The sequence below is a fragment of the Harpia harpyja genome, chromosome W (assembly GCF_026419915.1).
Source record: "Harpia harpyja isolate bHarHar1 chromosome W, bHarHar1 primary haplotype, whole genome shotgun sequence".
In the NCBI taxonomy this organism is placed as follows: domain Eukaryota; kingdom Metazoa; phylum Chordata; class Aves; order Accipitriformes; family Accipitridae; genus Harpia; species Harpia harpyja.
The window spans coordinates 2,216,075-2,243,107 of NC_068968.1; the positions used below are offsets into that span (position 1 = coordinate 2,216,075).

The 27,033-nt window shown below is 40.1% G+C and overlaps 1 protein-coding gene across 5 annotated transcripts in view; it reads right to left on the reverse strand.

Moving 5' to 3' along the window:
- LOC128136275 (nipped-B-like protein) overlaps window positions 1-27,033 on the reverse strand; it is a 187,172-nt gene that overhangs the window by 148,442 nt on the left and 11,697 nt on the right. The window contains exon 2 of one of the 5 annotated variants that reach the window (XM_052775525.1): window positions 8,301-8,363. The exons of the other annotated variants lie outside the window; for them this stretch is intronic. The gene's annotated coding sequence lies outside the window, so the exon portion shown is untranslated. The remainder of the gene's footprint in view (window positions 1-8,300; window positions 8,364-27,033) is intronic. 5 annotated transcript variants of the gene reach the window in all.

The window sequence follows — 27,033 nt, forward strand, 5'->3', positions numbered from 1 at the left end:
AACTGTGCTTCTTTCTGTAAGAAATCAAGCTAAGGAATCGCATAGCACTCACGATCTTAAGAAACATTTATCAATAGATAGGGAAATACTACAGTAAGTGACTGTCACGGTTTAACCCCAGCCGGCAACTAAGCACCACACAGCCGCTCACCCACTCTCCCCCAGCAGGATAGGGGAGAGAATTGGAAGAGTAAAAGTGAGAAAACTCGTGGGTTGAGATAAAGACAGTTTAATAAGTAAAGCAAAAGCCGTGCACGCAAGCAAAGCAAAACAAGAAATTCATTCACTACTTCCCATCAGCAGGCAGGTGTTCAGCCATCTCCAGGAAAGCAGGGTTCCATCACGCGTAATGGTTACTTGGGAAGACAAAATGCCATCACTCCAAACATCCCTGTCCTGGTTTTGGCTGGGACAGAGTTAATTTTCTTTCTAGTAGCTGGTATAGTGTTATGTTTTGGATTTAGTATGAGAATAATGTTGATAACACACTGATGTTTTCAGTTGTTGCTAAGCAATGTTTAGTCTAAAGTCAAGGGTTTTTCAGCTTCTCATGCCCAGCCAGCAAGAAGGCTGGAGGGGCACAAGAAGTTGGGAGGGGACACAGCCAGGGCAGCTGACCCAAAGTGGCCAAAGGGGTATTCCATACTGTGTGACATCATGCCTAATATATAAACTGGGGGGAGTTGGCCTGGGGGGGTGGATCGCTGCTCGGGAACTAACTGGGCATCGGTTGGCAAGTAGTGAGCAATTGCATCGTGCATCACTTGTTTTGTGTATTCCAATCCTTTTATTATTGTCATTTTATTATTATCATTATTAGTTTCTTCCTTTCTGTCCTATTGAACTGTTCTTATCTCAACCCATGAGTTTTACCTTTTTTTTTCCCAGATTCTCTTCCCCATCCCACTGGGTGGGGGGGAAGTAAGTGAGTGGCTGCGTGGTGCTTAGTTGCTGGCTGGGGTTAAACCACGACAATCCTCCCCTTCCTTCTTCTGCCCCCAGCTTTATATGCTGAGCATGATGTCATATGGTCTGGAATATCTCTTTGGTCAGTCGGGGTCAGCTGTCCCAGCTGTGTCCCCTCCCAACTTCTTGTGCACCCCCAGCCTCCTCGCTGTTGGGGTGGTGTGAGGAGCAGAAAAGGCCTTGACTGGGTAAGCACTGCTCAGCAATAATGAAAACATCCCTGTATTATCAACACTGTTTCCAGCACAAATCCAAAACATAGCCCCATACTAGCTGCTATGAAGAAAATTAACTCTATCCCAGCCAACCAGCACAGTGACATATGATAGTCAGCAAGTTGAACATACCAGCAATTTAAGTCAGAGTTAGAGATGACTTATCAAGTCCCCAATTCAAAAGAACAGGGCTCATGATGAAATGCTGTTGCAATTTGGCAAGTCGTGAAAATGAAGGTGGTATAACCAACAGTAACCTAGAATGTTAAAGTAATATAATCAAAGTCTCATTCAACTCCTATTCATTTGTAGCTTTACTTCACTGATACAACTGAAACTGTGTGCATGAACTTTTTGCAAACCTAGAAATTTTGTTGTTTCACATGAATTTTATAAACTTCAAGAACTTTAAATATTTATCTTTCTGTAACTGCCAGACTTAAAAGTTTTTCTTCTAAACCAGTTCCAAATAATTTCCAACTAATCAAAAAAACTTATGGGGGATGATTAAAAAAAAAGCATCACAGAAGCAATTAGTACTTGAAAGTTTTCATGCTTTTTCTACTGCCAGGGACAGAAATTGCATACTGCTGACTACAAGTGGTTCAGACAAAATGAGTAATACTGTCTGAAACTTTCATTATATTAACACCAAGTAAAGAATAATGATACAGCCAAGTATCATGATGCTATTCACTCTATTTAGTAAGTTGTTGGGATAGGGGAATTGGAGAAGTGTCTTCCACTCCTCAGCTGAGGAGCTCTGACTTTGCTGGGGAAGGAAGGGAAGATTCATCACCAAGTCCTTTGCCTTTGTTACAGGGTTGCAGTCCAAGGTGGTAATAAAACTCATTTTCTCTGATTTTCATAGAGTATAGGTTTCTCTATCATAACCAACCCATTCTTTGGCTCCCAGCATTTGGGCTGAAATCAGCAAAAGAATGAGGCTCCAAATTGGGCTAGAAAGACCGTGGTTCCTTTTTTGACTATCAATTCATTTGCTATGTGATTTCAACCTAGCCAAATTCACCTCTTGGTGCCTCAATTTTTCTTCTGTCTTTATCCCTTTTGTCTACATTTCTTCAAATTTGAAGAGAAACAGAATGGTACACCTGCTCGAGACTCTAAGCACTTCTACCATAAGTTAAACAGGAAACAAAACACAAAACTCCTCAGCCTCCTTCATCCCCTCCACACTCTTACATTTCTAAAACCTATCCAACGTGGTCATTCACAAAAGCATTCACAAATAAATGTCCCCTCTGAAAAGTCATGAGGACAGACTAAAACCGTTTTGGACTAGAAATGAAACAGACAAGCCTATTCCTTTGAAATGAAGGAATGTACCTTAGCAAGAAAAATAGTTTTGGTAGAGAGAACAAATAATACAACATGCATTTAGAAAGTAAGCTTTCCAAAACAGGGTCTTAACTACATAGAATCATAGAATGGTTTGGGTTGGAAGGGACCTTAAAGATCATCTAGTTCCAACCCCCCTGCTATGGGCAGGGACACCTTCCACTAGATCAGGTTGCTCAAAGCCCCATCCAACCTGGCCTTGAACACTTCCAGGGAGGGGGCATCCACAACCTCTCTGGGCAACCTGTTCCAGTGCCTCACCACCCTCACAGTAAAGAGTTTCTTCCTGACATCTAATCTAATGCCCTTGTAAAAAGTCCCTCTCCAGCTTTCTTGTAGGCCCCCTTTAGGTACTGGAAGGCCACTATAAGGTCTCCCGAGAGCCTTCTCTTCTCCAGGCTGAACAACCCATCTTCAGAACTTGTATTTAATATGAACAATCTTTTAACGTTTAACACTGCTTTACAATAAAAGTGCATTCCTTCTTGCACTTACCTACAAAATGAGATCCTATACCAACATATAACTTTTCAGTAGTTAAGAGAATAAAATATGTTCTTTAGAAAAGATCAAATTATATTCTTTAAATATCACTACTGTGAAAGAACACTGAGTTAAAGCTATACAACAGCCTCTATCTACAAAAAAAAGTCCATCCATAGGAACAGGAGACAAAGAATAAAAATCTTATGTAGCAACTGAACTTGTAATTATGACTGCTTTGAGTAACACCCTGTAGAAAACACCACTGCGCAAGATACTTCAGTACAACTATTCCCACTCTTTCTTTCATCATTTAACCACAGAATTTCAAAAACTGGATATGCAAATGCAGTAAGTTAGATACAGAAATTTTAAAAGCTACCTTTTAAATAAGCATCTTAATCTAACTGAAATATTTAATTTCATCAAATCCATGAGAGCTACCATATAACTTATCTTAGACAGGAGAATAACTGCCAAGTATTGTGCTTAAATGAAACTTTATGTTCATGCTTGGATTACATTCAATATGTCATCCAAGTAAGATTTAACTGGTCCAGTATTTTAACACTGCTTTCCCTCAATAACTCCTGTTGCTACACAAGTATAGATAATGATTCTAAACAGAAATTACCACAAAATCATAGATCTATTTAGGCTTAGAGGGACCTCTGGACCAACCCTCTGCTCAAAGTAGGAGCAACTTCAAAGTTACATCAGGTTTCTAAGGGCCTTCCCAGTCAAGTTCTGAATATCTCCAAGGATGGAGATTCATTGTGAATTTTTTTTCCCCTTAAATCCAATCAGTATTTCCCTTACTGCAACAGCAGCTGTTGCTTCTTTTGTTGTGCACCTCAGAGGAGCTTGTCTTCACCTTCTATATAAACACTCATTAGCTAAAGACAGCATTTCAAGCCCTCTTAGCTTTCTCTTCACCAGGATAAACAAACCCAGCTACCTCAAATTCTTCTACATTTCATGTTCCAGCTCCCTAACCATCTTAGTGGCCCTCTGTTACACTCCCTCCAGTTTGTCAGCATCTTTTTTTTTTTAACTGATCATGTCATTTACATTTTGGTTTCAGACTGTCCTCACAGGCTACAGCATACTTCATTGTTACAACTGTCTTCTAGGCATTTTGAGTCCACCTTTTCGTCTTGTCCCTTCAACCAGCTTCCATTTCTACCCCACTATGTTACAGCTACAAGACTTTGCATGGTTTTTTTCCCCACTTGATGTTACACATCACTTACACACTGTCTCACAACATGGTCCATTTCACCTCCTCCATGCTGTCAACAAGGCCAGCTCCCTCTACCATTAGCCCCTTTCACACTAACAGCCAAAGGCTTTGTTCTGTCTTCTGTATACAAAGTACATTTCCTAGATTCACCACAAGTCCTTTGCATTCTCCACCATGAAATCTCTTGTGAACAATATTCTCCTTGAAAAGCATGGAACACTTGTTGATTGTCATACACAAGGTACAACTTATATACCCTATTTACATAAACTTGTAAACATAACTGTATTTCCCTACTTCATGTACCCACAAATTATCCCATCTTTCCTGAGACTGAAAGGTTATTGCAGCTTTTAGTTTAGAAGGCAGTTACACAGCAGAGGTAACGAGCTACTCTCTCACCATTTTTGAAAACTGCTTATTTCAGGAATGGCTTTTATTATTTTCCTGATGAATTGCTGAATGAGTTTTAATTTAGTTCAGTACAAGAACTGTGGTCATCAAGATTTTCTCTATCCATATACTGTCAGTATTCTAGCTTAGGGCTGCTCTTCAGGCTACTGTGCATCAGCTGAGCTATGGTGTTTTGGATTTGTGTGGTGGGGTTTTGGCAGTGGGGGAGGGGGCTGCAGGGGTGGCTCCTGTGAGAAGCTGCTAGAAGCTTCCCTGGCTCCAAGTCGGACCCACCTCTGGCCAAGGCCGAGCCCATCAGCAACGGTGGTAGCGCCTCTGGGATAACATATTTAAGAAGGAAAACCTGCAGCAGAGGATGGGAGTGGAATGTGAGAGAAACCCCTCTGCAGACACCAAGGTCAGTGAAGAAGGAGGGGGAGGAGGTGCGCCAGAGGAGGTGATTCCCCTGCAGCTCATGGCGAGACGGCAGGCTGTCCCCCTGCAGCCCATAAAGGTGAACAGTGGGGCAGATGCCCACCTGCAGCCTGTGGAGGACCCCGTGCCAGAGCAGTTGGATGCCCCCAAAGATGGCCGTGACTCCATGGGAAAGCCCGTGCTGGAGCAGCCTGAGCCTGAAGGACTGCAGCCCATGGAAAGGACCCACGCTGGACCAGCTTGTGAAGAACTGCAGCCTGTGGGAAGGACCCATGCCGGAGAAGTTCATGGAGAACTGCCTCCTGTGGGAGGGACCCCATGCTGGAGCAGGGGAAGAGTGAGGAGTCCTCCCTGAGGTGGAAGGAGCGGCAGAGACAATCTGTGATGAACTGACCACAACCCCCATCCCCCGTCCCCCTGTGCCGCTTGGGGGGAGGAGGTAGAGAAAATTGGGAGTAAAGTTGTGCCCAGGAAGAAGGGAGGGGTGGGAGGAAGGTGTTTTAAGATATGGTTTTACTTCCCATTATCCTTGTTTTGATTTGATTGGTAGTAAATTAAATTGATTTTGGTTTTTTCCCCAAGTTGAGTCTGGTTTTTGCCTGTGACCATAATTGGTGAGTGATCCCTCCCTGTCCTTGTCTCAACCCACAAGCTTTTCTTTATATTTTCTCCTCCTCACCCCGCTGGGGGAGGAAAGGAGTGAGCGAGTGGCCTTGTGGTGCTTTGTTGCCAGCTGGGCTTAAACCACGACATATGGTAACTGCATGTGACTTCCTGCAGCTTTGCAACTGATATATAGTAAAAGTGTAAATATGCCTCTGTCGATATACAAAAACATTATGCTATCATACTCTGACAGTGCAAGTTTAGCCCTAGAAAACATCTGCTTTATACATCAGGAAGCTTTCCATTTCATTTACTTTTGCATTAGCATGGTAATTTTATCAAAATATCATGGAATATCTTGAGTTGGAAGGGACCCATAAGGATCATCAAGTCCAACTCCCTGCTCCTCGCAGGACTAAGTAAAACTAAACCATATGACTAAAAGCGTCGTCCAGACGCTCCTTGAACTCTGACAGGCTTGGCGCTGTGACCACTTCCCTGGGGAGCCTGTTCCAGTGACCAACCACCCTCTCAGTGAAGAACCTTTTCCTAATGTCCAATCTGAACTTCCCCTGACGCAGCTTCATTCCATTTCCTCGTGTCCTATTGCTGGTCACCAGAGAGAGGAGATCAGCACCTCCCCCTCTGCTGCCCCCCTTGAGGAAGTTGTAGACTGTGATGAGGTCACCCCTCAGCCTTCTCTTCTCCAAGCTGAACAAACCAAGTGACCTCAGCAGCTCCTCATAAGTCTTGCCCTCCAGGCCTTTCACCACCTTGGTCGCCCTCCTCTGGACACACTCTAATAGTTTGTTGTCCTTCTTATATTGAGGCACCCAAAACTGCACACAGTACTTGAGGTGGGGCTGCACCAGTGCAGTGTAGAGCGGGACAATCACCTCCCTCGACCAGCTAGCTATGCTGTGCTCGATGTACCCCAGGACACGGTTGGCCCTTTTGGCTGCCAGGGCACACTGCTGACTCATATTCAACTTGCCATCAACCCAAACCCCCAGATCTCTTTTCACGGGGCTGCTCTCCAGCCTCTTGCCCCCCAATTCGTATGTATAACCAGGATTACTCCATCCCAGGTGGAGAATCCTTCACTTGCTCTTGTTAAATTTCACACGGTTGGTGATTGCCCAGCTCTCTAGTCTATCCAGATCTCTCTGTAAGGCCTCTCTTGCCCTCGAGGGAGTCCACAACTCCTCCAAACATAAATTAACAGAAATTAATATAAAAAACAATAAGTACAGGACAACCTGAGAATCAGAGATGCTGAGTGAAAGTAATAGCACTAAAGGTGCTGACATAAAGCACAGGATAAAGTTCCATGTAACAGCTGAACTGTTTCAGTGGCTTACTGCCACTGAAAGCTACTGCTCTCACAGCACTCTCTGATTCGTTATTCATTTCAATGAGAAAGGACAATATAGTAAACAAATAGGAGGGTAAGAATGAGATGACCTAATCTTATCCTGAAAGGGAGTACTCAAGAAGAAATCTTTATTTTAAATTTCTAATGCAATTAAGAGTTGGACTGAGAAATGGGAGAAAAGCACTAATCGTTTATCTCCCTTTGCCGCCTCCTGTGCATTTTCAACTGCTAGAGCAAAACCAAATATGCCTCCTTTCCTACTGGCAACTCTTCAAAAATACTATTTTGCAAAAATCTTTCCTCAAATTCAAGTATTGTATGTCTTACTGCTTTCCTTTTCTCTCAGTTCTACTCATTAGCCAGGTTTCCTTCCACACTGTCCCCACTGCTTCATGCAAAAAAAAAAAAAAAAAAAAAAAAAAAAAAAATCAAGAAAAACTATTACTACTGAAACACCAAGAAAAACTAGGATTAATCCTGCTCCTTTTCTCCCTCAGGACAGTAGAGCAACACTGTAGTGTACTCAATATAAGTATTAATAGAAACAGTGGTGGGAAAGTGATGTAATCTTTGAGAGCACAGATGTGCTGAATTCTTCTGTCCAGTCTGCCAATATTTCCAAATTCTTAAATATTATATGGTAATAATTTAAACTTGAGATGTGTACCTGACCCCAGATATATATGAGCAAAAAGCTACAAAAAAAAAAGGGGGGGGGGGGGGGAAGACAGAGAAAGATCATGGGAACTTGATCATCAATGATGAAAATGACTGTGTAATGAAAGGCCTCTCATCTCCAAGTACTACAGAGACTATCTGATGATCTAAAGTAGATTTTTTTTTTGTTTGTTTCACCTGTTGCTACTATCTTATCAAGACTTGGTCTACACAGGGAAATTGGTCACTTCAAACACTCACATCCAAATGTTCAGTCCACTGTTAAACACCCTACTGGTCCCACGCACCAGACAAAAGTCTTCAGCTATTCTAGCCCAATCCTAGGGTTACCTGTACCTCTACCAGGATAATTATATAATGACAAGCATCAGTATGTCAAAAATCACATGCAAGAACAATGTAAAATAAGCTGGATTTAAAATAACACCATATACTATATCCACATCAAAATAAAGACATACAATCGCTATAACATCCATTATTCAAATTGACTTAGGTCATTGAAGAATTTCTAACATGCTGTTCTGCAGAATTCATGAAACCTTACCTTACACCTTCTGCAATACAGCAGCATAACACTGACAAGCTCTGGCCATTTTCACTGGTACTACTGTAAAGAAAAAACATCTAAGACTTCACCAAGTTACTACTATTTCTATTTTTATACCGTACAAGAATTACCCATGGTGGTCTCTGGAAAACCAAACTAACAGACTCAAACTCCAGCTGATATTTCACTTGCCAACAAACCCATAGCAGTTCATTGGAAGTTTTGGTCTACTGAATAAATAGACTGACTGAAAACAACTCACAGCTGAACTCTGAAACATCTGTATATATGTAGATAGTTAACCCATTGTTGTGGTTTAACCCTAGCCAGCAACTAAGCACCACGCAGTCACTCACTCACTTCCCCCCCACCCAGTGGGATGGGGAAGAGAATCTAGGAGAGAAAAAAAAAAAAAAAAAAAAAAAAAAGGTAAAACTCATGGGTTGAGATAAGAACAGTTTAATAGGACAGAAAGGAAGAAACTAATAATGATAATAATAACAATAATGACAATAATAATAATAAAAGGATTGGAATATACAAAACAAGTGATGCACAATGCAATTGCTTACCACCTGCTGACTGATGCCCAGTTAGTTCCTGAGCAGCAATCCCCCCCAGGCCAACTCCCCCCAGTTTATATACTAGATGTGATGTCACATGGTATGGAATACCCCTTTGGCCACTTTGGGTCAGCTGCCCTGGCTGTGTCCCCTCCCAACTTCTTGTGCCCCTCCAGCCTTCTTGCTGGCTGGGCATGAGAAGCTGAAAAATCCTTGACTTTAGACTAAACATTACTTGGCAACAACTGAAAACATCAGTGTGTTATCAACATTCTTCTCATACTGAACCCAAAACATAACACTATACCAGCTACTAGAAAGAAAATTAACCCTATCCCAGCTGAAATAAGGACACCCATTATGTAACATTGTGTAGAGAGCAGTCATGAATATATAGCATACTTCAAATTTAATCCTCACTGTCCACTGAAAATGACTCATTTTGTACTGGTTCCTATTTCAGATATTAAGGGTAAGCTCTTCTCTAACTTGAATTCTATTCAGTGGACAGCCTGACCTCCAACTCCAAATTATGCATACATGCCTTCAAAGCAGTAACAGCTTCTGGGTGAAACTTCAGGAAAACTTTGGCAATGCCTCCAACACTGTCAGGTAATCCTCTTCAAAAAGCTTAATGACCCAAGATGATTTATGATTCACGAATAACAGCACTAATAAATACTAGAAAATAAGTAGTACTTTTATGAAGAGGCCCAGGTTTGAGTAGCAGTATTTCTCAGAAATATTTATGGGTCTTACAGACTTGTTCACTGGCCTATCAAGGAGCAGAAAGTTGTCTGGGTTTTAGAAGGTAGTAGGCAAAGATGTTTGATCAATAGAAGATGTGGTGGACAGGGAGACACTTGTCCATTAAACTGCAGGTAGTTCCTTCCAGTTTTTAGCAAAAAATTCTTATGCTTGAATTCTGCAAACAAGGAATATGGCTCGTACAATGACAGCATCCTTAAACCTCTCTCTCCTTTCCATCTTTTTGGAAATTACCATCACAAAATTAAACATATGATCAAATTTACTAAGAACAAGCATTTTCAAATTCCATAACTTCTGATATGGTTTGGTTTTGTTGCTTTTCTTCCCCTCGATTACAAAGGGATAATTCTGAACACAACATATGCAATCTGAAAGTTGTAATATTACAATATGAAAAAACCTTCTCTGATTCTTAGTTTAGGAAAGAAAAAATAGTAGAGAAAAACATTGCACATGAAAATGTCGTGGTGTTAAAAATTCAAAGTACATTCAATAACAGCAAAATATTGGAAACAACTCTTAAAGCAAGGTTCTCCTAAGCCAGTAAGGGGAAGCCTTAGAAGAAATGACATCACCATCTCAATCAGGATAATAAAAGAGAAAAAAAACAAACAAACCTGCAAATTTAAACATAACAATGACAGGAAAAGCCAGGGAAATATGCCAAAGAATTAATATAATACATTCATAAAGCTAAATTTAATGTATCAAGGTTTAGGGTTGGTTGTCTGTTTACATTTGTACTTTTTTTTTCTTAACAGAATTTTCCTCATATTCTGTCTAAAATTGTCAAAGCCATAAGCCACACTAGTGTCAGAGGTAAGAATAAGCTATTCTAAGTAAATAATTTATTCCTAGGTTTGCCACTCCACCTAAATAGCTAAGTGATCCCACTTTTAACAAATGACAGAGCAATCCAAATTGAGTGATCATACCCTAACTTGAAAGATAGCAGCCTGTCCACACCACTAAACTAAAAATTACCATATAATTAAACATCACTAGCAGTTGCCACTCAAAATAGGCTCACATTCTGAATAGCAAAAGCACTTCAGCACAAGACTGACAAGCACGGATAGAGCTACAACAATAAATTTATAGAATGCATAATTCTCATCTTCTTACATTCATTTAATGTAGGTCACGTAAGAAAAAAGACTGTACCAAATACTTAAAAATGTTACGAACATAACAGAGCAAAACAGGACCTGCCTGTTAAGTAACTTATTAAATGAAAGATTGATACCTGCAGTTGCTTATATTTTCTGCATTGCTGTTTGTAGCATAACATATTCAAAACAATACTAATCTTTCAGTCGGCATGAGCAGTAAGAAGAAACGGAGGCTTTTGCTTGAGTAGGACCAAAGATACCTCAAACCTATCCAGGCACATATGGCACAGTTTCAGAATTATGACTGCTTTACAAAACTGCATTAGTCCAGCAAATGATTTAATCATAGGCTGTGTCAGTTGTTATACTACTCACAGTCAGATACAGCTCCACTAGCAACAGAGTTCAATTAAGAATAGATTCCACATGTTAGGTAACGCACAACACAAAGGAAAACGCCCTTCTTACCCAAAAGCTTTTCATTAATTTTTTTTTTTTCAGTTAATTCTTATAATACTTGTTTGTGGTTTTAATACCTCTGAAAAGCAATTTCATTGCCTAGGTCAGCTAAGAAAGATTTCCCTCACTTTTACCAGATTCAGCCTGCATACTCCAGCACCTGGTGCTTCTGAGAAATTATGAGCAAGCATTATAAGTCCATCTTTGGTTGCAGAAACTGAGAGAATCTTTGAAACTGCCTAGATCAAGTACCGCTGACAGTTCTGGAGATCAAAGTATACTTTGTATAACCTTACACAGAAATTCAGTGAGACCTACTAAGCAAATGGCAAATTCAAAGTTAAATTCAAAATATATGGTTAAGGCAAAGCTTAACCAACAGACTGTAAGAAAGTGTTTTTTAAAAATATCAATATGTATGCCATTTCCCAAAAACAGTGTACTGCAATTCACTGGTGGTTTTTGTTTGTTTTTTTTTAAGTTAACTCTTGGTTAACTTAAAAAAAAATTTGCTATCCAATTGTCAGGATTTCTGCCACAACGTGATTGAGATCTCTCGACCAGTAGGTGGAAAAAGGCATTTCTTTACAATTTAATCTCAGTCATCGAATTTCAAGAGTCATAAGGCACAAGCTGTGTATGATACCTGACTAGATAAAGGGTGCAGAAATGCTCTCTGCTGATAAGGTGCTGGAAACTTTAAAAGTTGCAAGTCTTTAGGTTTTTTTCTTTTATAATACAACCACCTTCTACATCATCTTACCATGTTTTAGCCACCTGCTCTTCTAGCCAGGAACTTGAAAAGCTAAGAAATTATACTGCACAGGTAACGAAGTACAGAGAAGAGTTATGTGATTACTGTTAATATTAAGGTCTGGTCTTGTACTATCTCAGCGGTTTAATACATTCAGTTGGATAGACAAATCCTCACAAGAGTGGGGGGAAGAAGAAAAAAAAAAAAAAAAAAAAAAGGTAATTTCCAACATACCAAGACATGTCCTCCACAGTTTCAGAAAACAGACTGAAAGGCAACTGACATCATAATAAAACAATCAAATATTCTGAAAGACTATTTTTTAGGAATCAGAAGGGACATTTTTTCTTAGTCACAACTCGACTGCCTGCCAGTTGGGTTTTTTTTCTGGCTGGTACTCAAATTGTTGTTCAAATTATGCATTTGTCAGGTTTTTTTGTATTATATATAGACACACTCATATAACACAAGCAGAATTAATGCTATCAAGTCCATCAAGAAAATTTCTAGCCAGTAACACCTCCCCTGTAACAGTACCTAAATTAACAACTATGTTAGTTTAGGCAAATTAAAGCTGTAGTTACAGGCATGGCTGGACGAGCAATATCAAAGTGAGGTTTAAGAGAAGAAACATTGTAAAACTAGAAAATCATTGGAGGATTTCAGATTTCATGAGTGTTTTTCTCAGTTAAACTCTTGCATATGACAACCTATTTGGTAACATGATTTAAAACAAACAAACATAAAACCCTACATTTTCCACCTCAAACACAAAACAAGGGAAGGGAGAAATATATAATCCAGAATGGACTCTTCAGTCAATATGTAATGATTGCATGCAGCAACACTATCACAGATTTTTTTAAACTACTTTTTAAAGACTGTCCTTTTCACAAATATAAATTAAACTGCAGTGTTAAGGAGGGTTCTTACCACAAAAAGTAAATAAAACTTGATAGAGAGGTTTTATTAATCAATTTTAAATAAAAGCATTTTTCCTTACTTTTCCAGTGCTAGAGAGTCAGAAGATCATGGCCCTGTATATCAACTATTTCTCATTACAATTCAAAAGTTTTGAATAAACTAGATTTATACAATTTTAATAACTTTCAAAACTCCTGGTCTACCTATTGTGGAAAAAGCATTACTGTTCAGGTAAACAAACTGACTAAACTATTCAATAATTTAGGATAAGGTGTGCACTTGACTAAGCATGGTCACTCCTAATAAGCCCCTATACTCTGAAAACAAGATACCAACTTAACTTCACATTGTCACTGTACTGGTTTTGGCTGGGAAAGAGTTAAATTTCTTCATAGTAGCTAGTATGAGGCTATGTTTTGGATTTGTGCTGGAAACAGTGTTGATAATACAGGGATGTTTTCATTATTGCTGAGCAGTGCTTACCCAGTCAAGGCCTTTTCTGCTTCCCACCCCACCCCACCAGCAAGTAGGTTGGAGGTGCACAAAAAGTCAGGAGGGGACACAGCTGGGACAGCTGACCCCAACTGACCCAAGGGATATTCCAGACCATATGACATCATGCTCAGTAATAAAACTAGGCTGGCAGGGGGGGCCGCTGCTCAGGGATGGGCTGGTCATCAGTTGGTTGGTGGTAAGCAATTGTTTTCATTTGCATCACTTGTCTTTCTTGGGTTTTATTTTCCTCTCGTTTTTTTACTCACAATTTTTTAAAAATTATTATTTCTTCTTAATTATTAAACTGTTTTTATCTCAACCCACAAGTTTCTTTCTCACTTTTACCTTTCAATTCTCCCCCCATCGCATGGGGGGGGGGGGGAGTGAGTGGCTGTGTGGTGCTTAGTTGCTGGCTGGGGTTAAACCACGACACACGTTATCCACAAAAGCTTATATTAATGGGTTTTATGCTCTCCAAGTACTACACTGTCAAACTTGTATAACTAAACTGCCAATTTTATAGTACAAGAAATTAGAAAATTCAGCTATAAAACTATACTTTGTTGACTACTATAATTTCCCTAGCTGGCCTTGATTTAATCACTGCATGTGTAGTATTTTTTTAAGCTTAAGGAAATTTAGATGTAGCAGTCTTGAAGATAGGAAGCTGTACAACCATGTGACCACTGTCCTATCATATGAACCTGACAAAAAAAGCACAGTAGGTAGGGTTATGGATGAGAGGTGACAAACTGAACTATAGGCATCTTAACCCTCTGTGTCTTGCATTTTCTAAATTCACATCTGGTAAACAGAGAAGTTTTGTTTGCTAAAGGAACATCCAAAAAAATCCACATTAGTACCAAGACAACTGAACTTCCTCCAAAAGTCCTAGCCATCTCCTGTATCTTCTTAGTATACCTGCCTATTTAGCAAAATTTAAAATAATCCATGAGATCAAAGCTGTCTAAGGCTCTCTGGACTGTGGTAGGATCCAGAAAATAACAGGAAAAGCAAGAAGCACATGCAGGATCTGCAAGAGATCTAACAGCTACTATCTTATATATATACAAAAGAAAAATCATTTGATAGCCAGAAGTTTAAGAACATTATTCAGATTACATTACAGCATATAAGGCCCCTACAAATAAAGTACAGGGGAGAAACATTGGTGAAAATTCCACTTCCCTCACCATTAATGGCTAGAGAGAAAGGATTTATGTGGATCCTTGCCCCCAGATAGCTGTCCATTAAACTGAATGAGAAATTTTTAAATTAGAAAGTTTCACTGTCAAAGTGGACATAGAAAATGCTTCCATTTAAACAGATTTTATTTTAAAATAACAGAACTAAGGTGTTTCCATTTTATACCATTAAAATATTTCTAAAACAAAACAGTTACATTCTAATTTAAGGTTTAGCACACTTTGATTTTATTTTCTTCCACAAATATCACTATGTTGTTTTCAAATGTCAATCTAAATATTTTTACTGATGTAACTTTTCTAGAAATTTGATCAGAGATGCCACACGTTGTTTTTATTTTGCTCTGGAGTAGAATATCATTGAAAATCGTACAACATACCATACAGAGAGAAGGTTCACGCTAGTTCACATTATTGCTAAAACTAAATACAAGTAAGCAAACAAGACAACATATTCATATATGCTAATCCATACTTCCCCAAAAGCCAAGGAAATAAGAGGTATATTGAAACAAAAAGATCCATGCAGAGCTATGTGTTTTATTATACTAAAATTTGTAAGTTGTCAACATCTTCCAATCAGCCAAAACATTTCCCAAGACCTATTTTAGTAACACACTTTGAAAGTCAGTATTCCTAAATAATTTATAAATATTTTTAATCAAACACTGCAATACTGTAAAACAATGAAATTATTGCAAATCAACAAACATTCCTCCTCGGAAAACCCTCAGAAATCAAATTTTCTCCCACAAACTTACCCAACTCACCCAAGCTGAAATATATCTGTTCATATTTTGCAAGATGAGAAAGGGACTAAAGCCTTTCATCTTGTTCACCTCACACACTTGCAAACCTCTCATTTGTTAATCTGTTATAACACACAAACCAGAGAAAGACAGCCACATTCATACTCCACCCAACCAACCTCTTCTGTCAATGCTCCAAAGTAAAACAGGACAAGAATTCCCCCCCCCCCCCAGAGGTCTTTCATGATGGGGCTTCTTCACTGCCTTATGAGAGTTAGTGATTAAACAACCAATTTCAAAATTGGGGGGAGGGTAGGAAGGGGGAGAGATGAGTAACCCTTTACTAATTAAAAAAAAAAAAAAGTTGTTTATCCTTTTTCAAGTAGAATATTAAAAATAACATCAATGAAATGCAGAAATCTAAGTCTCAGTGTAAGAGCGGCTTATTTTGGTTTAGTTAAACCTGTTTCCAACTTCAGTTACTGAAGTTGGAATGTGGTCTTTCCAAAAAGCATATTCAAATTATATCACATATACAAGCTCTCACTTACAAAAGCAAGGAGATAATGAGGTTGACAAATAAAAAATATGGCAAAAAAACTACATAGTAAAAGAAAAAAGCACTCTTAAAATTACTTCTTCAAAGGAGTGACTGGTAAAATCTCAGAGAGGATAAATGCACTACTACTACTTCACTATTCATTAATATATGACAAATATTTTTTCATGATTTATAAGAGTAAGTCACACCTTCCAATATGAGAAAGTTGGTCATCAATTAATGACTGAAACAGCAAAAATTGCATTTTCCCATTTGTGAATTTTCTTTATTTGTATGAGTTGCAGATATCATTTTATTGATTAAATAAAAATCCACATGCATCCTATAAATACATCTCTAAATTCTAAACTGATATGCTAAAATAAAAGAGAAGCAAGTCTTAGGCCAGGGACACAGTTCCAAGTTACTGACTGAACTGCCAAGCTGACTATGTTATGGGCATATGGAGAAGGCCCAAGAACTGCTCCATGAAGTTAGATCAGTCCTCACAGGATCACACCAAGACAATCCACACTGAATCCTTCCATCTCTGCCTGTATCCAACCTACAGATGTTCTGCTTATCCTCTATGTACTTTATTCTCCAGGCACTTCACTCCAAATGACTACCATCTTCTTTTCTTAAGGATCTAAAACTCACTACTGTGGAAGAGAGGGCTAATTATAGCCCTCAATTTCTCTGAGGCTTTAATACAAAGCTTTCTACTACAGAATTCAAATAGCACTATTGTCCTGGCTGTTGCTAAGGCAAAGGTGGACTGTGGCCCATATGCTAGATACATGAACAGCCACAATTGACCATGCAGATAAATCAAATCAATAAATAAACTGAAGACTAGATTACTTAGTCATGCTTAATTTTTTAGTTTTAATAGAATTTACACAATTGCATGCCGAGCACTTTATTTTCGTAATTTGTTCAACTGCAACAATTTGCAATGAAGTATGCAATGAGGATGGATTTTAAAATGCAGATAAGTTATATTTGAAGTGTCACAGAGTTTTACGTATGTTGAAAAAAAAAAACATAAAACCCCCACTGAAATGCAATTATCACCACTACATCTTTTAATTACTTAAAAGTTAAACATTTAAAAATATCCTAAATGTTATGTATTTCAGGTCATCCTGTTATGAGAAAAATAGTTATAGCTGTTTGCCTACCATCATTCGCTGACAAATGAAAATGAGTATGTACAAAGAAAGATGTGAAGCACAGCACTGCTATATATATGTAGGGCAGTACCTGCGAGGGAAAACTAAAGCTGATCTTGGCAGTCTTCCCCGGGATGCAGGTGATATACACCCACCTTTTAGAGAGGTAGCTCAATCTTTCCAGTGTGAAACATTATTTCACAAGTCACAGGCTCATTTTGGAGAAGATTCTCAGTTCTCTGCAGCTTTGCTATTGTAGAAGGAATAGAATCAATTTGCTTTTTTTCCAAATTGGAGATTACTTTAGCACAAAGGAGACCCAGAGACTACACATCTTTATAGGAATATTCTGGCAATACAGAAGCATTAAAAATGAAGCATGGTACCCTTCTAGTTTCATTCACATGCCATTTAAACAGAGACCAGAAGCAGCCAAAATGGATCAGGCCTCAACTACCTTAAACTTGCATCAAGACTGACGTATACACTCAAGTAGCAATAAGGAGTAGCTAGTTCTCAGTTCCCTGTCTTTCCTTTTTTTCATTTGACACTGAGGCACCTATATGGTTAGGGACACTATCTTTTGCTAGCTATTCACCCAGGCTTTCAAACTACTGAGTTCCTGTCCTGTTTTCCAGTAGTGTAATATCTAACTTGCCACCAACCTCTGTGATAAAACATACAACTGAGAGGAGAGCAGCTAAGAAGTAGCAACAAGGAAAAGATCTGTTCCTGTGACAACAGGCTGTTTACCTCCTCAAAAATAAATATTAAACTCTTGACATTAAACTCACAGGACATGATCCAGGGACACATCTCAATTCATAAACCTTTTTTCTCTCTTTAACATTTGCCATGGGAGACCATAAATTAAAGCTTGCAGAACCACAAGTGGCCTTCCCAGTCCACACATTTGACATGACTTTCTGCATGCTTTGGCATACATGATAACATTTATATCTGAGACACAAATTTATACTGACAGTAGTATTCTGTATAGTACTAAACTGCTATTTCACATTATCCAATATTCATTTACATTTGTGTTTTCCAGGTTCATATTACAAACAACTTGAGCTCCCCCCACTGCTAATTATTCCTAATGTTTACTCACAGCAAACATACTTTTCTAGATCTTCTAAGACATTTGCTGTCAAGTAGGTGTTTCTTATTTCTAAAAGTTTTAAGGCAAGTTTTCAAACATGACTCTGTCCTTTTCAGTGGAAAAGTATCTGGGTTATTATCCAATCATATATATAAGCCTTTTACACAGGCGATTATAAAAATTCTCTCGTTATCTGAAGCTAATTAACATCTACATTAACATACTGCTGCTGAGTATGTTAGTAAGCTACATGAGCATTGAATTTATTAAACTATGTTCAGAATTCAGAAAGTTATTGCAAAGAAATCACAAGTGGGAGCCTACCACTACATATTAGCAATTAGCACTCCAGGCCACAACCCACCCCACCCCAAAAAAATACAAACATCTTTAACTCACAAAGATTCATAAAATGCTTAACAATAATTTGGGTTTTGTCATAATCAACCACAAGAAAAATGCTAAGTAACTATGATAGAATCATTAAAGCTACTGTTGGTCTTAACGGTAAATCTAATCTACAAAATTATTATATATTATTTAAAGAAAAACAAAAATGCTTCTTAAATAGTCTTGTGTGCACCAATTTATAATCACTGAGTTCAGTGAATAAATATTTTACTATATTTGAATACCCTAAGATTTAGGGACTAGCCTATTTAAAGTCCAACTGAAATTCTAACTTATTTCAGGAAACAAATATGTTGATATATATCAGTTTCAAGTAATTATACCTATGTAAACCCACTGAAGGCAATGCATTTGCAGAAGTATAATTTTAAAGCATTATTTGACACACAACTCCACTAATGAACCTGTATGCAACTTGGTTTACAGAATATTTATTTGTCATAACCATGCACATGAAACTAAACTGAATTCTTTCTATCAAGGTGAATGTCATTTTACTAATAAAACCTCTAAGTTCTGTACGGCAAATTTAGCATCTTTGATAACTGATACTATTTCTATAGGGTCACTTTTAAAACTAAACTACATCTATCTTCTAATTTTTCTTCAGTTTTCATTACAAAATAGCATAAGCATGTAAGCTTCATGATCATAAAACAGATGAGGTTTTGTTGTTGTTACTTAAAAGTTATCTGCATATATCTATAACAAGCTTTGTGATATATTCTAACAGGATTTCAAAATTAGTGTATTTTACAATGAGATATTTCATCCATTTTTACTGTCCTTCCCAAAACACTTGCTCAAATTTATACCTGTATCAGTAATTAGGTGCAGGTAGGAGACCTTCAACAGTTTTGATTGATTCAGACAAATATCCTTCTCTCCCAAAATTCGCATAGGGTTACATGGAGTCTCAGCCACATTTGGGCAAGTTGATTAGCCCAGACTCTCAAGTTACTGTGCATCAGCTGACTTTCAATAATTGCGCATATACACTTAGCCCATGAAAAACGCAAACTAATTCAACCTTCCTTAGCCAGCAATGAAACAGGGTTAAATTAAATCAAGTTATGTGCAATTGCCACAGGCCACATATATACAACTGAACATTCACTGTAACTGAGCATGCAATAACTTCAAATTGCCAGGACTTAACTAGTTATGTTGAATCCTCAGAAGTCCATCTACAGAGCTTTTTATAAGACTTCATTGGCTAATTATTTATCAAGATGTGATTAAGAATTTGCTTAATCCCATGACATCATATGTCTACTCTGAGCCTAGAAAAAGGATTTGTCAGGAATAAACACAAACATTTACAGAAAAAGAGAGGATTCCTGTTCTGAAGTCTACTAATTCAATATAATTATTTAACATGTAGACTAAATAAAATAAGTAGCTTTCATTATTCTTCCTCCAGGTTGCAAGCTAAGATTACAGTGTGATGTGAAAACTGAGAATGTTTACCTTGCAGTATTATGATGGCTTGTTCGTGTAATGATATTTAGAGAATTACAGACAAAACAGTTTTTTTAAACTATACCATTTTTACTTCAATTCCTAAAATATTTTAATGATATTTTCCATGGTAAAAATAAATGACCTATTTCTGTAAATAACACGACTAAACTTTACATCATGCTAGATAGAACCAGAGGGAATTGCTACTATAAATAATCTTTTATAATAGTGACCTTAGAGTGCACAGTGTGTCCCTACAACTCTCTAAGCCATTAGTCACCTAAATTATCACGAGGAAAGTTCACCTACAGGTTTGCTTCAGTGTATGCCATAACTGCCACTATTTTTGCAGAACTAAGCAGCTCAACGTCTGTTTTACACCTAAGCCTGGGCAAGATCCTCAGAGTAGGAAAGTCCAGTCATACACACATGCTTTGAACATGCCTAACACACAAAACTGAGTACTTTGCACTGCGTACTAGCCACCGCCTCCATCCCTTCACTCAAAATCTCAGCAGGACAGAGGAAGGGCACTTGCTCAGGATATCACACACACAGATACTAACATCCTCCTCAGTAGCAGGAGGTTCAAACACGCATTTATCACTATCCATTAGAGTCTTCGATTGGCTCTAAGATTTTATGGGGTAGCGAGCACTCCCTTCTCCCCTTGTTGAAGGAATACTACATCACAGTGCAAAGAAAATTAATTAGAACAGGGAAAAAGCCTGAAAGAGAGAATATGATTATCAAATAAATTGATTTAAACTCTCTTTCAGGAGGTATATATATCTTCAATGTTTTCTATTCGCTAACCAATATGGATCCTTTGCTCAGTACCACAGGAGTCGTGAGTTCCATTTTGCATGCTCACACATCTCAAACTTGTGATTGACACTCAGGGGCTGACCTGTTCAACAGCAGTATCACAATGAAGTCCCTTTTTGATCTCACTCCAATTCCTTTTTATGATGCAGAAATCAAGATTACAAATTTTACTTACTGCACTGTGACAGCTGGTTTAAAAGGCAATGATTAAAAAGATATATTAAAAGTATTTCCATATGTTAAAATTCATATAACTAAAACTGATGTTGAAGACCTGACTTTTTAAAAGCTCTCTAAAACAGAACACTCAAGACAGAAAACTTGATATCAACAAATACTCAAACATTACTTTTTCTGTGTATCAACTCAAAGCTTTCTAGACTTCCACCAGAAAATCCCACACCCCCCAGCTAAAGATCACATTTGCAAAGTCAATCAAAAGTTAATAAACGCCCCTTGTGCTCAAGAACTCTAATACAGACTTCAGATTCCATAATTGAGTAATATTCCCCTCCCACCCCCGGGGCCCAATCTTCATTCAGCTTACACGAAGGATGGGCTCTGGAAATGAATCAGAGGCTATTCATAAGGCTGTATGGTCAGTTGTATACATGACTCTCCAACTTCGAGTAAAAATGAAAGAGAAGTACGAAGTGAAAGAGGTTGCAGATCAGATCGCAGGACACAGAAAAATGCTGCTTGTGGGAATCTCATTCTATTTCTATTACTAATGGTAAATATTTCTGTGTTCCTGTCCTGGTTTCAGCTGGGATAGGGTTAATTTTCTTTCTAGTAGCTGGTATAGTGTTATGTTTTGGGTTCAGTATGAGAAGAATGTTGATAACACACTGATGTTTTCAGTTGTTGCCAAGTAATGTTTAGTCTAAAGTCAAGGATTTTTCAGCTTCTCATGCCCAGCCAGCAAGAAGGCTGGAGGGGCACAAGAAGTTGGGAGGGGACACAGCCAGGGCAGCTGACCCAAAGTGGCCAAAGGGGTATTCCATACCATGTGACATCACATCTAGTATATAAACTGGGGGGAGTTGGCCTGGGGGGGATTGCTGCTCAGGAACTAACTGGGCATCAGTCAGCAGGTGGTAAGCAATTGCATTGTGCATCACTTGTTTTGTATATTCCAATCCTTTTATTATTATTATTGTCATTTTATTATTGTTATTATTATCATTATTAGTTTCTTCCTTTCTGTCCTATTAAACTGTTCTTATCTCAACCCATGAGTTTTACTTCCCCCCCCCCCCCCGATTCTATTCCCCATCCCACTGGGTGGGGGGGAAGTGAGTGAGCGGCTGCATGGTGCTTAGTTGCTAGCTGGGGTTAAACCACAACAGTCCATTTTGGCACCCAACATGGGGCACAAAGGGTTGAGATAATGACGGATCTGACCAGAGCGTGTTAAATTTGTTACAAGCATTCATTATATTGGTCTAATAGTCACTGGTCACAATGTCGATTTATGAGCTCTTAGAGTTGTGGCGCTCGTTTTTAGAGTTCTGTTATGTATCACCTCACTTGCTGCATGTAGTCCCTGTGCTGCTGCTTATCATCCGTGGGAGGTGGATTAAGGTTTTTGCTTCGATGTATTGTGTAATACTGGCTTATAGTATGATAAAATTATCGGTCGTGGGACTAATCCGGTGTTTGCACTCAGCATTGTCATCACCTCTATACTTGGGGAGCCATCTGTGGAAAACCTTTAATAATTACACCATTTACCTTTCCTCCTCAGAGAGCCAATCTATGGGGGAGACACCTTTCTTCCCCTTTCCCTTCTCCTCCAGTCTAGTTACAATGGCATTTGAGAATTTTGAAAAATTTGAATACCCTTGGGATGTTGAAACCAGCATGGTCCTATTGCTAGGAACTAGCATGTTCCTGAATGTGGTTCAGGTCTTGTTTAAAAGTTAAACAACTATTTAAGAAGATCACCCAGAAATCTGCCCCAAGGCTGGATAATTATGAGTGGCAGGGTGTGTGGGGTAGTATGGGCAAATGCTTAGGGAGGTAGGCACCTCCAGTGCTTTGGAACTTCACCTCTGAACAAGTGCAGAATCCTGAAAAACTAGTAGAACATTTGGAAAAAGTATGCTGTCATCACCCTGACAATTCCAGGGAGACACAAATCACTGCAACGAGCTGGGGCCTGGCCCATGCCTATCAAGCCCTGTTCAATGCCATTCATTACCCACAAGGGGAAGAGAAGGTCTCTGGATCTAACAAGGCGACAGGCACTACAGCCACTCCAACCCCAGCGACAGGCACTGCAGCTGAACCTGAGAACCAACCTCTGCCAGTCTCAGTTGCCCCCATACAGAAGAAGAAATATACAAAAAAAATCAGTTCACTTAGCGAAGGATGAAGATGAACTGGGGTCATCACGGGAACAGGAGGAAGAGGCAGAACCAGAGGTAATCACCCGATCCCTATCCCTGAGTGAGCTGCAGGATATGCGAAAAGATTTCAGCTGTCCTTGAGGTGAGCACATTATCACCTGGCTGCTCTGATGCTGGGACAATGGGGCTAGTAGCCTGGAATTAGAAGGTAGGGAAGCCAAGCAGCTGGGATCGCTTGCCAGGGAAGGTGGCATTGACAAGGCAATTGGAAAAGGGACACAAGCCCTCAGCCACTGGAGGCGACTCCTGTCAAGTGTGAAGGAAAGGTACCCCTTCAAGGAAGATGTTATATGTCAACCAGGCAAATGGACCACCATGGAGAGAGGTATCCAGTACCTGAGGGAATTAGCTGTGCTAGAGATAATTTATTATGACCCAGAAAATGCACAATTACCCAAAGACCCAGACAAAATCCAATGCACATGACCCACGTGGCAGAAGTTTGTACAGAGCGCACCATCATCCTATGCCAATCCATTGGCAGTACTGACCTGGAATGACAAAGAGGCACCGACGGTGGATGAAATGGCTCGCCAACTATGGCAATACGAAACAAAATATCTCTTCCTCCCTACGAGCCTGCATTTCAGCTGTGGAAAAATGGTCCGAAAAAATGATCGACTTGATGGAATGTCCTATTACCCACCTATACGGTGCAATGTCTCAGCTATTAGGAGTGAGCGTTCCTCTGCCCAAGAGAGAGAATATAGAAGGTACACACCATGGGGTACCCTGTGGTTTTACCTGTCTGACCATGGAGAGGACATGAGGAAGTGGGATGGAAAACCTACCTCGGTCCTAGATGCACAGGTACGCAAGTTGTGAGGAAAAACCACCACAAAAAGGGATTCTCCCAGGAAAAATGCCGCTCCAGTTTCCAGAGTAGAAGGGCTGATCTTATTTCTGATCCTCTTGAAGGGACTTCTGAATTAATTTTACAAGAAGTGAGTACTGGATACCCTGACTAGAATTAGAGGAGCCCTGCCTCCAGCCAGGTGGAAGAAAGGGACAACCGGGTCTACTGGACAGTGTGGATTCAATGGCCTGGCACATCAGACCCACAGGAGTACAAGGCTCTAGTAAACACTGGTGCACAGTGTACTCTAATGCCATCAACTTATAAAGGGGATGAACCCATCTGTATCTCTGGTGTGACAGGGGGATCCCAACAGCTAACTGTATTGGAGGCTGAAGTGAGTCTAACTGGGAATGAGTGGCATAAACACCCCATTGTGACTGGCCCAGAGGCTCTGTGCATCCTTGGCATAGACTATCTCAGGAGAGGGTATTTTAAGGACCCAAAGGGGTATCGGTGGGCTTTTGGTATACCTGTCTTGGAGACGGAGGGAATTAAACAGCTGTCTACCCTGTCTGGTCTCCCTCAAGACCCTTCAACTGTGGGGTTGCTGAGGGTTGAAGAACAACAAGTGCCAATTGCTACCACAACGGTGCACCGGCAGCAATGTTGCACCAACCAAGATTCCCTGGTTCCCATCCACAAGTTGATTCATCGACTGGAGAGCCAAGGAGTGATCAGCAAAACTCACTCACCCTTTAATAGTCCCATACGGCCAGTGCGAAAGTCTAATGGGGAGTGGAGACTAACAGCAGACTATCGTGGCCTGAATGAAGTCACGCCGCCACTGAGTGCTGCTGTGCCAGACATGCTTAAACTTCAATACAAACTGGAATCAAAGGCAGCCAAGTGGTACGCCACCACTGACATATTCCTAATGCATTTTTCTCAATCCCTCTGGCAGCAAAGTGCAGGCCATAGTTTGCTTTCACTTGGAGGGGTGTCCAATACACCTGGAATTGACTGCCCCAGGGGTGGAAACACAGCCCCACTATTTGCCATGGACTGATCCAGACTGCATTGGAACAGGGTGAAGCTCCAGAACACCTGCAGTACATTGATGACATCATCACATGGGGAGACACAGCAGAAGAAGTCTTTGAGAAAGGGAAGAAAATAATCCAAATCCTTCTGAAAGCTGGTTTTGCCATAAAAGAAAGTAAGGTCAAGGGGCCTGCACAGGAGATGCAGTTTTTAGGAATAAAATGGCAAGATGGACATCGTCAGATCCCAATGGATGTGATCAACAAAATAGCAGCTATGTCCCCACCGACTAATAAAAAGGAAACACAGGCCTTCTTAGGTATTGTGAGTTTTTGCAGAATGCATATTCCAAATTACAGTCTGATTGTAAGCCCTCTCCATCAAGTGACCCGGAAGAAGAATGATTTTAAACGGGGCCCTGAGCAACAACAAGCCTTTGAACAAATTAAACGGGAGATTGTTCACGCAGTAGCCCTTGGGCCAGTCCGGGCAGGACAAGATGTTAAAAATGTGCTCTATACTGCAGCTGGGGAGAATGGCCCTACCTGGAGCCTCTGGCAGAAAGCACCTGGGGAGACCCGAGGCCGACCCCTGGGGTTTTGGAGTCGGGGATACAGAGGATCCGAGGCTCGCTATACTCCAACTGAAAAAGAGATATTGGCAGCATATGAAGGAGTTCGAGCTGCCTCAGAAGTGGTTGGTACTGAAACACAGCTCCTCTTGGCACCCCGACTGCCAGTGCTGGGCTGGACGTTCAAAGGGAGGGTCCCCTCTACACATCATGCAACTGATGCCACGTGGAGTAAGTGGGTCGCACTAATCATACAACGGGCTCGCATAGGAAACCCCAGTCGCCCAGGAATTTTGGAAGTGATCATGGACTGGCCAGAAGGCAAAGATTTTGGAATGTCACCAGAGGAGGAGGTGACACATGCTGACGAGGCCCCACTGTATAATAAACTGTCAGAAAATGAGAGGCAATATGCCCTGTTCACTGATGGGTCCTGTTGCATTGTGGGAAAACATCAGAGGTGGAAGGCTGCTGCATGGAGTCCTATAGGACAAGTCACAGAAACTGCTGAAGGAGAAGGTGAATCAAGTCAGTTTGCAGAGGTGAAAGCCATCCAGCTAGCATTAGATATTGCTGAAAGAGAGAAGTGGCCAGTGCTCTATCTCTATACTGGCTCATGGATGGTGGGAAATGCCCTATGGGGGTGGTTATAGCAATGGAAGCAGAGCAACTGGCAGCGCAGAGGTAAACCCATCTGGGCTGCCGCACTGTGGCAAGATATTGCATCCCGGCTAGAGAATCTGGTTGTAAAAGTACGTCATGTAGATGCTCATGTACCCAAGAGTTGGGCCACTGAAGAACATCAAAACAACCAACAGGTGGATCAGGCTGCCAAGATTGAAGTGGCTCAGGTGGACCTGGACTGGCAACATAGGGGTGAGCTATTTATGGCTCTGTGGGCCCATGACACCTGAGGACATCAGGGAAGAGATGCAACATATAGATGGGCTCATGATTGAGGACTTCACCATAGATACTACTGCACAAGTAATCTATGAATGTGAAACATGCTGCAATTAAGCAAGCCAAGTGGTTAAAGCCTCTGTGGTATGGAGGGCGATGGCTGAAATATAAACATGGGGAAGCCTGGCAGATTGACTATATCACACTCCCACAAACTTGCCAAGGCAAGCACCATGTGCTTACAAAGGTGGAAGCAACCACCAGATGGCTGGAAACATATTCTGTACCCCATGCCACCGCCCAGAACACTATCCTGGGCCTTGAAAAGCAGGTCTTATGGCAACATGGCACCCCAGAAAGAATTGAGTCAGACAACGGGACTCATTTCCGAAACAACCTCATAGACACCTGGGCCAAAGAGCATGGCATTGAGTGGGTATATCATATCC